The sequence below is a fragment of the Caretta caretta genome, chromosome 9, assembly GCF_965140235.1.
Source record: "Caretta caretta isolate rCarCar2 chromosome 9, rCarCar1.hap1, whole genome shotgun sequence".
In the NCBI taxonomy this organism is placed as follows: domain Eukaryota; kingdom Metazoa; phylum Chordata; order Testudines; family Cheloniidae; genus Caretta; species Caretta caretta.
Genome location: NC_134214.1, coordinates 88,014,244 through 88,029,888, shown reverse-complemented (window position 1 = coordinate 88,029,888; position 15,645 = coordinate 88,014,244). Strand labels below are relative to the sequence as shown.

The 15,645-nt window shown below is 43.0% G+C and overlaps 1 protein-coding gene across 15 annotated transcripts in view; it reads right to left on the bottom strand.

The window, feature by feature from the left end:
• The window catches only part of TENM1 (teneurin transmembrane protein 1), a 1,415,133-nt gene that overhangs the window by 59,096 nt on the left and 1,340,392 nt on the right, over positions 1–15,645 (bottom strand). The gene's annotated exons all lie outside the window — the stretch shown is intronic.

The following is a 15,645-nucleotide window of genomic DNA, read 5'->3' as shown; positions in this document are numbered from 1 at the left end:
GAGGGTCCTTCGGCATTGGTACTGACTGAAGACCTTCCTGCACCACTGAGGAAACTGGTACCAAAACATTTAGGTCTCTAGCAGCTGCATACGCCTCTGGTGTCAATGGTACTGGTAATGCCCCTTGGCTCTGAGGTACCAGAAGATAGCCTGAAGAAGCTGCACTGGGCACTTCAGGGGGTCAATCTTGACAGACCTGGCACAAACCCTGGAGCTGACAACCATTTCTTAGTTGATGAGTGTTTTAAGGAGTGCCTTCTTTCAGTGTCCCTTCCAGAACCCTTCCTTTTAGAAAGCTTCAGTACAATGGGTCATGTTGAGTGAAGTACTGAGTCCCTGGAGGTCTTGTGCCTCTTACTTGGTACCAGTGACAGTGATCAAGCTCTTGACCCTGATAAGTCAGGGGGAGTAGTCTGGACGGATGCTGGTGTACCCTGTGCCACTGCGAACTGGACAGCTCTGAGAGTGGACAGAGTGCCGCCTCCATAAGAATATACCGGCCTAGCTGCTCTGTCCTTTTTAGAGTGAGGCTTAAATCCTCTACAAATGTGACATCTGTCCCTCACGTGGGACTCCTCCAAGTATTTAAGGCAGCTGGATTGTGGGTTGCTCACTGGCATTGGTTTGCTGCATGAGCGACATGATTTAAACCCCACAGATTGAGGCATGATTCCAGCACTGGTACCAAAAACTGAACTGGTCAGCCTACAGCCTAAAAAACCCTACTTGCCAATAACGTATATCTAACTAATCACAACCTTAACTATAGTCTATCTAACTAAATATGAAGCTGCTTTATGTAAAAATAGGTATCTGTACATGTACATCTGTACATCTGTATCTGGAATGAGGGAAGAACTTACAGCAGCAAGGCTGTAATCACTGCAAAAACCACCACGGGTGGTAAGAAGGAACTGAGAGGGTGGTCAGTGGTGGCTCTGGCCTTTATACTGCACAAAGTGATGTGTAGCAGCAGAGGGTGCTCGAGCTGCCCAGGTAGGTACTGCAGAGGGAAAAATTCTCTGACAACCATATGTTGGGTGTGCAATTCCCTACAGTGGAATGGATATGTGCAACCACTTGAAGAAGAATAAATGGAAGCTTTCCATTTTGCTTTACGCTGTCACCCTTGGGCCACATGCTGTGCAGCCAGACAGCACTTCTGTGAGGTAAGAAAACCATGATTCTTAGAAGGCTGCCTACAAGTTGCTAAGTCGAGTTGTTTGTCTCAAAGTTTTCTTGAAATCATATATTTCCATTTGGACCCCAGGAAGTTATGAGTGTGGAGGGCCGGTGCAGTTCCACTACAAAAAGTGGTGGAAACTTTTGGGAAGCAGAACTTAGCATGAGTTTCTTGCATAGCTGAAACAGGGCAGGGATGGGCAGAGGGTGGACTGAAGGATGTACCACTGTACAAATACTGTGGTGCCTTCTGCTTTAGAGAAGCTCCACTCCTGGAGTGTCTGGGAATTGGGGAGTGAGGGGGTGATGGTGGGGGAAGAGAGGATATCTAGGAGTGAGGCCACCAAACCTAAAAATATCCCCAAAAACCTGGTAGAGAAAGCATCAATTTTCCTGCTGAACAACTCAAGCCATTGTGAGCACATCACTCTAATGCTCTGCTTATAGCACGGGGTTGCTGCTGAATATAGAGTCAAACTCAAGGTCTCTGCCTTGACAGTCAAAGCTTCCCATAGGCTTGGTCCAGGCTGCCCAAGAGTTTGCATGTGTCAGAGTAACCACAACCTCTCACAACAGCTACATTCTCCAGTCTGATTCGGCACTGATCCCATCACAGGACAGAGCTTTCAAAGCATAATCTGGACTCATGGGTCTGTTGATCATAAGCATGAGATTTGGGAGTGCCAGACAGAATTTTCTCAGCAGCTAGATTAAGGCTGTAGAACCCACAAGGGACTCGAATGAATAGCATCACTGCTTTCAGTACAAAAAGCAAGGTTCATTACTGTGACATAGTTTTCCCACAAGAACTATATTGTGAAACAAGCAAGCCCAAGCAAACAAAAACTCCACCCATGCAAGGAGAAAGTGAGGAGGAGGAAAGAATTAGGTGTTTTGCATTTTTTGGTTATGGCAGGATGGTCATATGGAAAATTCCTATAGAATTTAATAGGGATGAAACCAATAGGTTTCTGTAGAAATAGCTCTATAGAAATTATTCTATAACCCTGCAGAATTTAATAGCAAATATGTTCCTTTTTACAGTTTTTTTTTAAAATCATCCTATAGCATTCTAGAGCAGGGATGGAATCTTCTAATAATATGAATAGAATGGTTCAAGAGAACGTATAGAAAAGTTTGCATTTTTCTATTAAATTCTATAGCACTTTTCCAAAAGAGTATAAAAAAGCTAAACAGACCAGCTGACACAAGGTGATTCCTAATACTCAACCCCATTACACTTGGGTCAGGTGCTGGCTCCAGAAGATGTGCCCAGATGTAAAAATATGATCATGTAAAATCAAGGAAAACATAGTTCCTACAAGATTACTGAGATTACATTGACAAGATTCAAACCTCCATAGAAAAAAGCCTCAAGGTTCATTTTATCCACTAAATCATGTAGATATTCTGGAATCTAATTTTTCATACATATTTACATAATACACAATCAATGCCATTTAAATAGGTGTCATCCAATGTTGAAAGTAAACAAGTGCTGCTGCTTACTCTCTAAACAGTCAATAATAATTAGGCTGGTTGTATTATTCAGCACAAACAAGAGACTGTATTCCATGTGGAAACACTCAAAGATGATTAATATTCACATTATTAGGAGCTTTTAAGGAAACACACTGGAAAATGTTGAAATCACGGCCCAGCTATTTAGGAGTCCCCTTGTTTTAAGTTGATATCAAGCCAGGGTGTTTGTTACTGCTGTGGTATATGTTTGGACAGCCATTAAAAGGATCAGTTATAAAGGTAAGCCTGGAGCAGATATGGTGCTGATGTGACAGAGACCAGTCCATGACAGTCAATTTGCCAATTGTGCCAATATCCAGCCTATAATCAGAAAGCACAGGGTTCAAGATAAGATCAAGACATGCCCAGTTTCCTCCATACAAACTCCAGACACTTCAGGGCCAAGGCTTTTAAAAATGGCAGCCTAAAGTTCAGTTCCTAAGCCCATAGTTAAACACTTAAATAAGTGGTATGATTTTCTAAATAGCTAAGCAGCTAGCAGCTCACCATGACTTGGTAAATCTTGACCCCAAAGTCTAGGCTAGAGTGTAATGAGTACTTAAAAACTTCAGCTGATTATAAGAGCTGTTAACGTTCATCCTCATTATTAATAAACAGAATCAACAAAGTAAGACCCTGATCCTGCAAAGACTTAACCACATGCAAAACTTTACACATTATGAGTAAAGTTACTGACAACAAAGGGACTACTCCCAAGGCATGAAGTTAAGCATGTTCATTCAGTCTCTGCAAGATTGCGACCTAAACACACTTCAGAACACTGGAACAATAATTCTAGCATATTTCCCAGCATGTTTTTTCCCCTTCCCATTTTTCTCTTCTTTCCCTATTTTCTTTCTACTCCTCCCGTTTCTCTTCCTGTCCCCCTGTTTTTCTCTCTTCTCACCTTCCACTTTTCTTTCCTTCCTTGCCAGCAAATCTAAAGAGTTTTCCTTACCTTGCTGAAGCAAATGGCAAGAGCCATATCTTCCTTTTGGCTGTTAAGTTGAAACATGCTGTAGCAAAACAGAGGAACTGCTCACAAGTCATACAGGGTTTACAGGATTGGGCCATATCCTTCCACGCAAAATTTTGGAGAGACCTTTTATTAAACCTTCCTAGATGTTTATTACAGTTTATGGTAGAATTGAAAAGATTTGGTGAGAAGGTTTGGTCTCTTGAAGCCAGTGATATGGATTCATAAATCTAGCACTGAAGAGTCATGAAGAAATATAATAGCATCTATTCCAAGATTTGTTTGGACATGGCGTGTACATACAGACGGAGAACCTAACAGTGTCATGATTTTCCTCACTTCTCATTACATAGGTATCTGTACAAGGAATGAGGGAAGAACTTGCAGCAGCTATTCAGTTTCTCATTTTGCTCTGAGGGTTTGATTGAATGGGTACTGAATGATGTTCAGCTGTTTACGATTTTCCTGCAATGCAACCTACATTACTAAACTTCTTAAATTAATTCTCCAAAGTGGCATATCATTTTGCATACCCTACCTGTCCCAAAGGAATCTATCAGCAGGAGATGAAGGCGCAGTTTGAAAAAGCAAAATGTCCTTCAGATGTTTTAGCTAATTTGCTTGTAAATGTGATGGTTATTGTCAACAGAACATATTGTACAAGATGTTGCTCACTATTGTTCTATTTGCATTTCTCTGTCTCGGATTTTATGAAGCATGCCTAAAAACTTAACTTCTTAATGGTATTCTATAGTAGGGCATTGGCCAAATTCTTCCTTGATACTCACCTCTTGCAACCCCACTCTTTCTCTCTCTTGATTCTTAATATAGAAGGACCTTCTCTTCTCTGTCACATTATTTTGTTCTTATGTCTGCTCCCTCACTTGCCATGTTGTGACTGCTCTCTGTGACCTCCATCCTTTATGTGGCTGTTCTCGCTCTCTCTCTCTGTCTCTCTCTCTCTTTCTGTTGACTTCAACGAGGTCGCAAGGGTAACTTAGGGCAGAATTTAGTCCTATGTCTAGTAAAAGACAAATCTTTTCAGTATTGAACTCTATTCGGTCTTACCTCATTTTGTACAAGCTTGGGTCTAGAGACCCAAGAACTATGAAGGCAACAAGGGAGTCAATACTCTGTAGAGTTCTTTCTTGCTGACGAGCTACAAAGTTGTGCTCTTTGGAACTTGTTAATATTACTGTATTGTTTTGATGAGATCTACACAGCTCCAGATTCCCCATGGCACTTAAAGCAATTTGCAGGTCAGAAGTATTGCTATACTATTTTTTTTAAAAAACACCCTTATTTCATTGATCGCCTACCCTGTTGTTATGTTTTCAATTAAGCAACTAGGTCTAACCTTTATTTAATTGGCTTTGAAATGCAACTCTTCAGTTGGAAACTATTTAAAAATTCACTGTGCTGATTATAAAATTATAAACCTAATTATCCTCTGTACTTACGCTGGCTTTACACCATTGATTTCAGTCAAGTTACTCCTGATGTATACCATGTGAGAGGAGACTCTGACACCCAAGAGTGAAATCCTGGCCCCACTGAAATCTATGACAAAACTTCCCCATTGACTTCAGTGGAGCCAGGATTTTAATCCAAATATATGATGGAGCTCTGCGAAGAGGGAAATGCCAGCTCTGGTGATTGCTGTGCTCAGAAGTTGAGGATTACCATATTCTCAGTTTGGAACCCTAAGATTGTGCCAGTCCACATAGCTTCTCTAATCTTAACTTTGCAGTACTTCCGAAAGCCAAACGGGACTACATTAGGTATCTTGAAAGGTTTGGACTACAGACACTAAAGCCAGCTCCCAGGAAATCTTCAGATTTTTAATTCACTTAAAACAAATGAAAGAAGCTATATCCCTGGATGATCTTTGACTAAATATATACAGATTGGGCTGATTTAATAATATCCACAAACCCACTGGCAGGAATACAGGTCACTCATGAGAGACAGCATGCACAAGTGTGTCAGGCTTTCTAATCTTTTTTTTTTTTAAAAAATCCAATATATTTATTATTCCTCTATCAAATCTCACCCTTTTAATTCTTGGTCAGTGCTTCTTATTGCTGTTCTGTCACCTAAGCTTTGTTAATATTCCCATCCCATTCTGGTCTTCTGGGGATAGAGGTTCATCTGGCAAATATTTTTGAAGAGCCAAAACCTTGCCTTTGTATACAACCCAAGTAACAAAGATGTCTGCAAGGGAGGTTCACAGGTGCCAGGATGGGAATGAGTCTTTCTAGCCCCACTGGCCCTCCCTCAGGACACTTCTGCTAGCTGCGATGAAGTGAGCCCCCTTGACAAGATCCAGCATGGGTTGAAATTCTCCCCTGCTCAGGGGGCCAGCACAAGGTCTACTCGCCACTAATGTAATTCTTAATATAAAACTTAAGTGGTACTTGAGCAGTGCTCAGGCCTACTGCTGAGTGTTCACACAGGGGTGACTTTCAGTCTATGATGGGGGTCCTTCACGGGGTCAGAATATCCCACTCTCCAGCTGTGCACCAATTCTACTGTAGTCAGGGTCCTCAGCCAGCCACTTGGTGGCATATGGGAAGACAAATAGGTTTAAAGCAAACTTTGTTGTATGTTGTATCCTCACAAGACTATTTGAAATTTGTTTTCATATAATGTCTATATGCTGTATTTCTTACAGACATTTCTGGGTTTGGTCAGCATGGTGTCAGGCATCAGGTCTAGTTATCCAGTTACCTGGGAGTAGTTTTTGCAAGTATCCCATACTTACTTTTTATTTATAACTTCTGCCCAATATTTCATCTTAACAGAAGAAAAAAATTGGACTTAGTCATCAATATGTGCCCCGTAAAGGATTTCACCAAACTGGCAAAGCAATATCAAAATTTTTTGGCAATTTAATTCAGTACCGTGGATACAAGTATCACGGGCACAAATAACTCATCAACTAGATTCCGTCATACTGAAACACTTTTTAACTGAGAGATGCAGTCAAAGGTTACTCATGCTTAAGGAATAAAAAGTAAAGTAAGCAGCTAATTGAGATTTCATTCAGGCAGTTCAGGAACTACACAGGATGGAAGATAAATTGCGAAGAACCAATCATTCTTTCTGCCTGCACACACAGAGGGGACACTGCACTGGGGAACCTCCCTCCTGTGAAATACCATCTCCATAGCTCCTTTCTTTCAAGATCCCCTACTGTACCTCCCGGGGTTGGGCACTGGGTGGAGGAGGCCCCATGGGCGGAGTATGGATCTAGCTGTTCCCCATATTGACCCCTGCCAATCTGCCAGATTTACATGTGGAAATCTGATGAGGAGTTAATGCAATTTGAAGCTACATTAAATCACACTGAGTCTGCAATGAAACAGATACTAGGCAGGGCCAGGCTAGCACCAGCCAAGAATATTACACTGTGCCATTAGGGATGGGGGAGAAGGGCAGTGAAGCCTCGAAAAGGGATAGCTGTCTACACCTGGGATTCATTCCCCAAAGAGCCTCAGGGATATCCAAGTTCAGGGGGGGTCTTCCTTGGTCAGCCAAAGGTGGCATGGATGGGGCTGGGGAGGAGGATGTCATGGGATGATACGTGGGTGGATGCTGGGGTACCTGCGGTGCTGTCTGGTGTACAGTGGGCTGGATGTGGTAGATGGCGTGCTGGGTGCTAGATGGGAAGGTAGCTGAGGCTATCTGGGTGGCTCTCCAGGTGCCATGGGGGTAGGAATAGGGCTGAACCCCTCTCCCTCTTCTTTCTCTGCCAGCCACCTGCCTCTTCCAGCCCCTATTCCAGGGGTGGCCAACCTGCGCCTGAGAAGGAGCCAGAATTTACCTATGTACATTGCCAGGAGCCACAGTAATACCTCAGTAGCCCCCCATCAGTTCCCCCCCGCCTGCCAGCCTCCCTGCTGATCAGCGGCATGCAGGAGGCTCTGGGGGGAGGGGAAGGAGCGAGGGGGAAGGGGTGAAGTAGGGGCAGGGCCTGTGGCAGAGCCAGGGGTTGAGCAGTGAGCACCTCCCGGCACATTGGAAAGTTGGTGCCTGTAGCTCCAGCCCTGGTGTTGGCGCCTATACAAGGAGCCGCAAGTAAACTTCTGAAGAGCCGCATGCAGTGGTGAGCTGGAGCCGGTTCACACCGGTTTGCAGGAACCAGTTGTTAAATTTAGAAGCCCTTTTAGAACTGGTTGTCCCGTGTTTCTAAATTTAACAACTGGCCAAAAGTGGCACCTCAAGCGCTGACTCCGCGGGTGCTCCGGGGCTGGAGCACCCACGGGGAAAATTTGGTGGGTGCAGAGCAGCTCCCTGCCCCGTGCCCCGCCCCAGCTCACCTCCACTCCACCTCTGCCTCCTCCCCTGAACGCTCTGCCCATCCGCCCCCCGGTTTCCCGCGAATCAGCTGTTTGCGTGGGAAGCCTGGGACGGCTGAGAAGCAGGCGGCGGCTTCCCGCTCAGGCCCAAGGAGGTGGAGGGGGAGCGGAGGTGAACTGGGGTGGGGAGGGGGGGGCATGAGGAGGGCCACCTGCACCACAGCAAGTAACCCCGGAGGTGGGGGGGGGGGCGCAGGGGAAGCGCTCCCCGCCCCAGCTCGCCTCCACCACCCTGGTCCTGAGCGCGAAGCTGCTGCCTGCTTCTCAGCCCTCCCAGGCTTCCCGCGCGAACAGCTGATTCGTGGGACACTGGGGGGCGGAGAAGCAGAGCAGGGTGGCACGTTTGGGGAGGAGGCGGAGCGGACGTGAGGTGAGCTAGGGCTGGGCGGGGAGCTGCTGGTGGGGGCTCTGCACCCACCAAATTTTCTCCGGAGCACCCACGGAGTTGGTTGCTCCCCCTGTTTCCCCCCTAGCTTCGCTACTCCGCCCCTAGGAGCCAGAGGGACCTGCCGGATGCTTCCCTGGAGCCGCCCCAGGTAAGCCCTGCCAGGACTTCCCACCTCGCCCCCTGGCAGGTGCCTCTGGCTCTTAGGGGCAGGGTGGGCACCCACTACGGTGGCCCATGAGACCCTCCTGCCCGGTTCCAGGAGCAGTCAGGGAACAGGGGTGGATGGGGCAGGGAGGGGCATTGGATGGGGCAGGAGTCCCGGGGGGCAGGCCACGACCCCCTGGGGGGTGAGGAGGGAACCGGTTGTTAAGATTTTGGCAGTTCATCACTGCCCGCATGTGGTTCCGGAGCCACAGGTTGGCCACCCTGACCTACTCCTTCCCTGCTCGGACCCAGAAGGAGTAGAAGAAAGATGAGAGGCTGAGGAGAAGAAGCAGCAGCCCTCTGGTGGCCTAGAGGAGCAAATACAGACTCTCTTTGCAGCCCAGCTGGATGCATGAGACTTCAGACGGGCTACGGGAATGGGTTGCAAGGCTGCCAGATGTAAGTCACCCAGGATTCAAAACACTTGGCAGCTCTGATGGTGATCCAAAGCCTACTGAAGTCAATGGATCCATTCACTTCAGTGGACTTTGGATCCGGCTGTGATTATATGTATACATGCCTGTGCATTATCATTTTGCCTAGCTAGATAATGTCATATGTGACAGAGTGTGAGAGAGATGAAATATGACACCTATCATATAAAAACAGAGTAGATTTATGAAATCCTTTGTAGAAGTCATTGGCAAAAATGTTACTTTTCATGTAACAGCAGCATATGCAGTATCTAGGCTGGCAATTATCAGTGCTTATTGCTGCTAGGAACAACAGATTTACTGATTATTTTATTCTAAATGTAAAGCAGAAAAAATCCACTTCATAATGTGTCTTTCATAAATTTAGGTCTGCCAAGGATCTTTCATTTCAGCACAGAGCAGATGAAGCATCTAACATTCCCTAAGTTAAATACCTCTGCGATAGCACAGATAAACAACATGGAAAAAGAGGAATGCAATTTTTAAAAGATTTGATTAAAATTTAGGAGTATTTTATTCAGTGGTACTGTATTTACAGAAGAAATGTAAAATAAATTGCTAGTTTGAAGTTGACTAATACAAATAGTCACTTGGGGCTTTTTGGAAGAAAAATTGTGGTCTTTTTTTGCTGTTCTTTCATGAGGCCCCCAAACCACATGTGACATGTTTGTGTGAATGGTATTTCACATTCATTGACAGGGTAATTTGATTGGCTCCGATGAATTGTTCATTCCTTCCATCTGATATTCTAAAATCACATCCATAAAGACAAGTTTATTGTTATTTGGGGGTCTGATTGCATAGGCCCCAGAGCCATTATTTCTATTTAAGAGTTTGACCCTGTGAGGTGCTGAGTTCCCTCAGCGCCCGTTAATGAAACGGGAATTACCAAAAAACTAAAAAGGGTTATGTCCCGTATAATCTTCCTTATGATGTATAGAGAAGGTCAGTAAAGGGTTCTTCCCTCCCTTTCCCAACTCCTAAAAAGGGTCCTCCCCCCTTGATTGTTTTTGCATTCAAAATGTGGGTTCTGATTACTGTTTTTCCTAAAAACTAATTGGAGAAATAGCAGGTTTAGATCATCCACGGACAACAAAGAGCAACACCTCATTTTTTACTTTATTTCTTTAAAGAAGGGACCTCAGTGAGAGTTGAAGGTCTAGAAATAAGACATCATTTTTGTACTCTGTGGTGGGGTTTTTGCTTTGTTTATTGATTTCAAGTATATGAGCAGCAATTGTCTTTCTGCAAAATCCTTCTTAATGGTGCTCAGAGACTTGGAATGTTTATGGTATCATCCACTAAACATGACTAGAGTAACAGATCATCATAAGCCTCAGAGAGGGAGGACAAAAAATAAAAGGCAAGTCTATTTTTGTACTGATCTGCTCAAATGAAAACAAAGTGGCTATCCTCTTTCTGTTAGACAGAAGGGTCTCCAGCACAATTCAAATATAGAATTCCTACAGCATGATTAGAAAGCTTCCATAGCTCCTGTATATACAGGAATACCACATATGTTAAAGGGTGTTTCCTAAATTACCTTTTTAAGAGACATTATTATTTGTATTATACCACCTTAAACACTACTGATGAGCTTTTGTTTTATTTCTCTCTCTTGTAAAATGACCAAGCCATTAATATCCAAATGGAATTATTGCTGAGTTTAAACAGAGAAACAAAGTAAACGCTGAAGTTAAACATGGTGAAAAAGGGGACTGGTTTCTGGACCACTTTACTCTTTTATCACACAGACTCTTCCTCCTCATAGATATTACTAGTGGCTGGGTTTTCGTCTCTGATCTTTTCTTTAACCTGTGAAGGAGAGGCAGAATTGTGTCCCAGAAGAAGTATGATTTCCAATGGTACAAGTGGCTTAGCCTTGTTAGTTAATACAAGGATGAAAATGTCTAAACACATAATAGGGAAGATGCACAGCTGATCAGTCAAAGTGGTTCCACTGAGTTTAAGTAAAAAGGTTTTAGCTTCACCAATAGCACAAATGTAGTGAAACTTCTCTGGAGATATTGCATCTTCCTTCAGTCTGCAAATAGATCTATTATTCTGCTCAAAGAAATGAATGTGATCCTGCAACCCCTTTCTTATGTTCCACACTCAACATTGTTCAAAAGTGCTTCACTCCAGAATCAAATTAATTTTTACATTGGCATGCATCTGTCTCATATTCACTGGCTCTTTTTCCTGTCTTCCACATAATCTTCTATTGCATGTAAGTGCACCTCAGCAGAAGTCATGTATTTATCTGCTTTGTTTATTTTGTAAAACAGGTTCTCACATTTTCCTTCAAGGGAGGTCAGAGCGTTCTGTAAGATTTCTGTTCCATTCAATAGGTCTTCAAGCATGTATTTCATCAAATTGTCCCTCTGAAGACATTGATGGTGGTATTGCCTGCTGTCCTTCTGACTGCAAGAGATTTGTCAGTGTTTGCATTTGTGACATCTTAAGTCACATTTTAAATCAGTCCACGCATCTTTACTTTCACTTTGCAGCATTCTCTCTTTCACCTTCAGAACTTTATCAGTAGAGTTCCCTCTGGCAATTTACAATTAATTAAAAGAGGGGTGTCCAGTGCTTGAAATGTTCTCAAAAATGTCTCCATAACTTGGGCTTTTCCCTCTTACTCATCATTCTAACACATATCCCTTAACTTGACCTGTATGAACACACTGTCACCATAAGTAAATCTTGTCACATTTTTGTGAAGGAGAAAAATATTTTGCAGTGTTGCTTTGAATTTTAGGTGAAGTAACACAATATATATGGAATCCATCAAGTGGGGAACTGCTGAACAAAGGCTGATGAAGTGCAAATGTCAAGACAGAAAATAGTCAAATAAGAACTTTCATATTAGAACACAGTGGTGACAGTTACAAACACTATCAATCAGTCAGCAGCTATCGCTTTGGCAAAGAGTCATCGCTAGTGGAATTGTCATTAGTGAAGGGACAAGGCCACCATTTACAGGCTAAGGAAGAGATCTTGGGCTTGATTCTCCACTGCCTTGCACCTTTGCAGTTATTTGTATTTGTATGGACTGAGTCCCGATTGGGTATAGAATGCTATCAAATACAGACCTATAGCATTTTACACTTGAGGAAATGACAAAACAAAGTGCATGGCAGTAAAGAATCAGGCCACATATTTATCATGGGAAGAAGGTACATGATGGATTAGGAAGTGGACATTTCTACCAACATTCCCTCTTCGGCTTTCTCCATAGAAAGGGGGGAGGGATAGCTCAGGGGTTTGAGCATTGCCCTGCTAAACCCAGGGATGTGTGTTCAATCCTTGAGGGGGCCATTTAGGGATCTGGGGCAAAAACTGGGGATTGGTCCTGCTTTGAGCATGGGGTTGGACTAGATGACCTCCTGTGGTCCCTTCGAACCCTGATATTCTATAGCAGTGAAGACAGAAAGAAGTAAGGCTTATATCATTCTTCTAGATTTTTCCTCTTTTACATGTGAATTTTAGCCCACTACAGAGTTAAATACTGTTAGGAATTGCTAGAACCAAACATAATGTAGGACCTGATTCACCTCTCATTTACAGTTGTAAATCCAAAGAAACTCCACTCAACTATAGCAGTGTAAAACAGGTGTAAGTGAGAGCAGAATCAGATCCTATTAAGCTTCCCCAACAGCCCTTCTGATTCATTTCAGTTGTAATCAGTAATAATTGTGATGCTTCAGAAATGGGCTTCTCATAAGCAGAGTGCATTAATTGTGCCATTTTTTCCTGACAGTTTGGTCAATTAGGCAAGTGATTATTACAGCCAGATTTTCAACAATGCTCAGGACCCACATTTGGGGCCAGATTTTCAGAAGAGTTCAGCTCTCACTTATGCACCAAAACAAGTGTCCAGATTTTAAAAATAACCTAGCACATTGGGCTCTTGAAAATCTGGCCACTATTGTCTCAAAGAGAAGTGATGGATGCTGAGTCCTTTTGAGAATCTGGCCCTTATTCTGGTACCAAAAAGGGAATTGAGGGCTTTTGAAACTCTGTCTTCAAATGCAGGTGCTGAGTACTTGAATATCTGGCCCTGAACTTTTTTGAAAATCTGGCCGAAAACACTAAATTCATTTGACTTGTGTTGTGACCAAAACAGAGTTCAGCTATGTTCTGTACAGGTAAAAGAGGAGCAAATTCATCACTTTACCATGCAGCTACCTCAGCCCAATCTCTTTTCCTTACAAACCAGGAATAACACCTTCGTCAAGTCTGAGATGGAAGTAAGTGACATGTGCTTAGTGATTTCTAAGACATATTTCTATTCAAAACTGGTATTGAAATATGTGACTAAACCCTTTCATAATCAACTCACCTATTAAAGTGAAAGCTTTATTTATTTATTACAGGTTTCAGAGTAACAGCCGTGTTAGTCTGTATTCGCAAAAAGAAAAGGAGTACTTGTGGCACCTTAGAGACTAACCAATTTATTTGAGCATAAGCTTTCGTGAGCTACAGCTCACTTCATCGGATGCATTCAGTGGAAAATACAGTGAGGAGATTTATATACACACAGAACATGAAAAAATGGGTGTTTATCATGCACACTGTAAGGAGAGTGATCCCTTAAGATGAGCTATTACCAGCAGGAGAGTGGGGGGGGCGGGGGGGGGGAGAAAACCCTTTGTAGTGATAATCAAGGTGGGCCATTTCCAGCAGTTAACAAGAACGTCCGAGGAACAGTGGGGGTGGGGGGGGGAAATAAACAAGGGGAAATAGTTTTACTTTGTGTAATGACTCAACCACTCCCAGTCTCTATTCAAGCCTAAATTAATTGTATCCAATTTGCAAATTAATTCCAATTCAGCAGTCTCTCGTTGGAGTCTGTTTTTGAAGTCTTTTTGTTGAAGAATTGCCACTTTTAGGTCAGAAATCGAGTGACCAGAGAGATTGAAGTGTTCTCTGACTGGTTTATGAATGTTATAATTCTTGACATCCGATTTGTGTTCATTTATTCTTTTACATACAGACTGTCCAGTTTGACCAATGTACATGGCAGAGGGGCATTGCTGGCACATGATAATAATTCCACAGGACATTTAATCTGGGGCACTTATTTAGGGAGTACTTTGCTATGTACCTTGAGAAAATCAATGGGATAATAATAAAAAGCAAGAGATGCTTCTATAAATTGCAGATACAAATTCCAGGGCTTGTATCTGGAAAGATTCAACATATGAAGGGTGAGATGACATCATTGACAAAATGTATTCAGGATGGATTTAATACCTTATTTTGATTTTTAAAATATGAATTATATTGGATACCTTTTTAAAACCATATACTTTTAGGTGTCCTTTATAAAGCTATCATTTAATACCAGTATCTTGAATATTTATTGCTATGCATTCTGGATTCACCTCAAAACTATCCTGGTCTACGCAGTAAGGATACATCTAGATCACTCAGTTTGTTGTAGCTTTTGCACCACTATGTGATGATAAACATGCAGTGAAAACCATTTCCACTGATAGTACAATCTATAGTATACCAGCAATGAACCAGTTGGATTTATTCACCAGAACTCATTTTCATTTCTGCTTTCACAAATGAAAAGGCACTAAACCTGTCAGAATGGCAGTGGGGGAAACGACATTGAATAGTAAAAGAGCTAGCTCAGTGGTATGCTTTTCCTTACCCATGATACTGGAGATGTTCCCTCTGCCTGAGCTCCATGGAGTGGGACTCCATGCAGATCCAGAGCTAGGAAACGAGGCAGCCAGGGAGCAGAAGTTCCACATGATGTGATTCCTTATAGACCTTAGAGATATCTGATTTGGTAGCTAATGCTTCACATACGCTGCAGGCAGTTGCTATATGTATATCCAAGAAGTAGTTAAAATATGCTCCATGCATTAACAACTCCCCCAAGGTCTCATTCTTGGCTGCTACTGTGTAGCCACGGAGATATCTGGCAGATAATAGTGGCATGACTAGGGGCATAGGCAGCTGTGGGGAAGGCATGGGTCATCAGAGATTACATGAAGTCCATGTGTTTCCCAGGACATCCACTAGTTTGGCAATATGAACCCCTGGCACTTTCTGTGGGAGATGAGAACAGTCTTCTCCCTGACAGGACAGGAATGGAACTGTGATTTGGATGTCTGAGTTTGCCACTCTATGCAGGTTTTTCCCCCATAAGGCCGAATCTGGCCCGTGACCACCATCGTGGCTTCACAGTGAAGCTTGTTATATACAAACAAGGACATTATTCCTGCAGTCCTTGTACGCCTGAATCTCCCTTGACTTCAAGAAACGCAGGATCAGGTCCTCATGGTAAACTGCTACCATTAAAATCCTCGATAGAAATTAGACACAGCTCAGATCAGGTGAGTTCTCTATGTATCAATTGTGGTTTCCAGTGGCGAAATATTAAAATACACAGGAGAAAACTAAAAACCGAAACCAAAACCAACCAATTTGGCTCTAGGTACAATCACACACATCCCATAATGTAACTGTTTTGAGTCCTTGACTCCCTTTAGTTGTTTGAAGCAGACAAATTTTATTTTATTTTGGAGCCAGAATTGAATAAGCAGAACCTGGCCT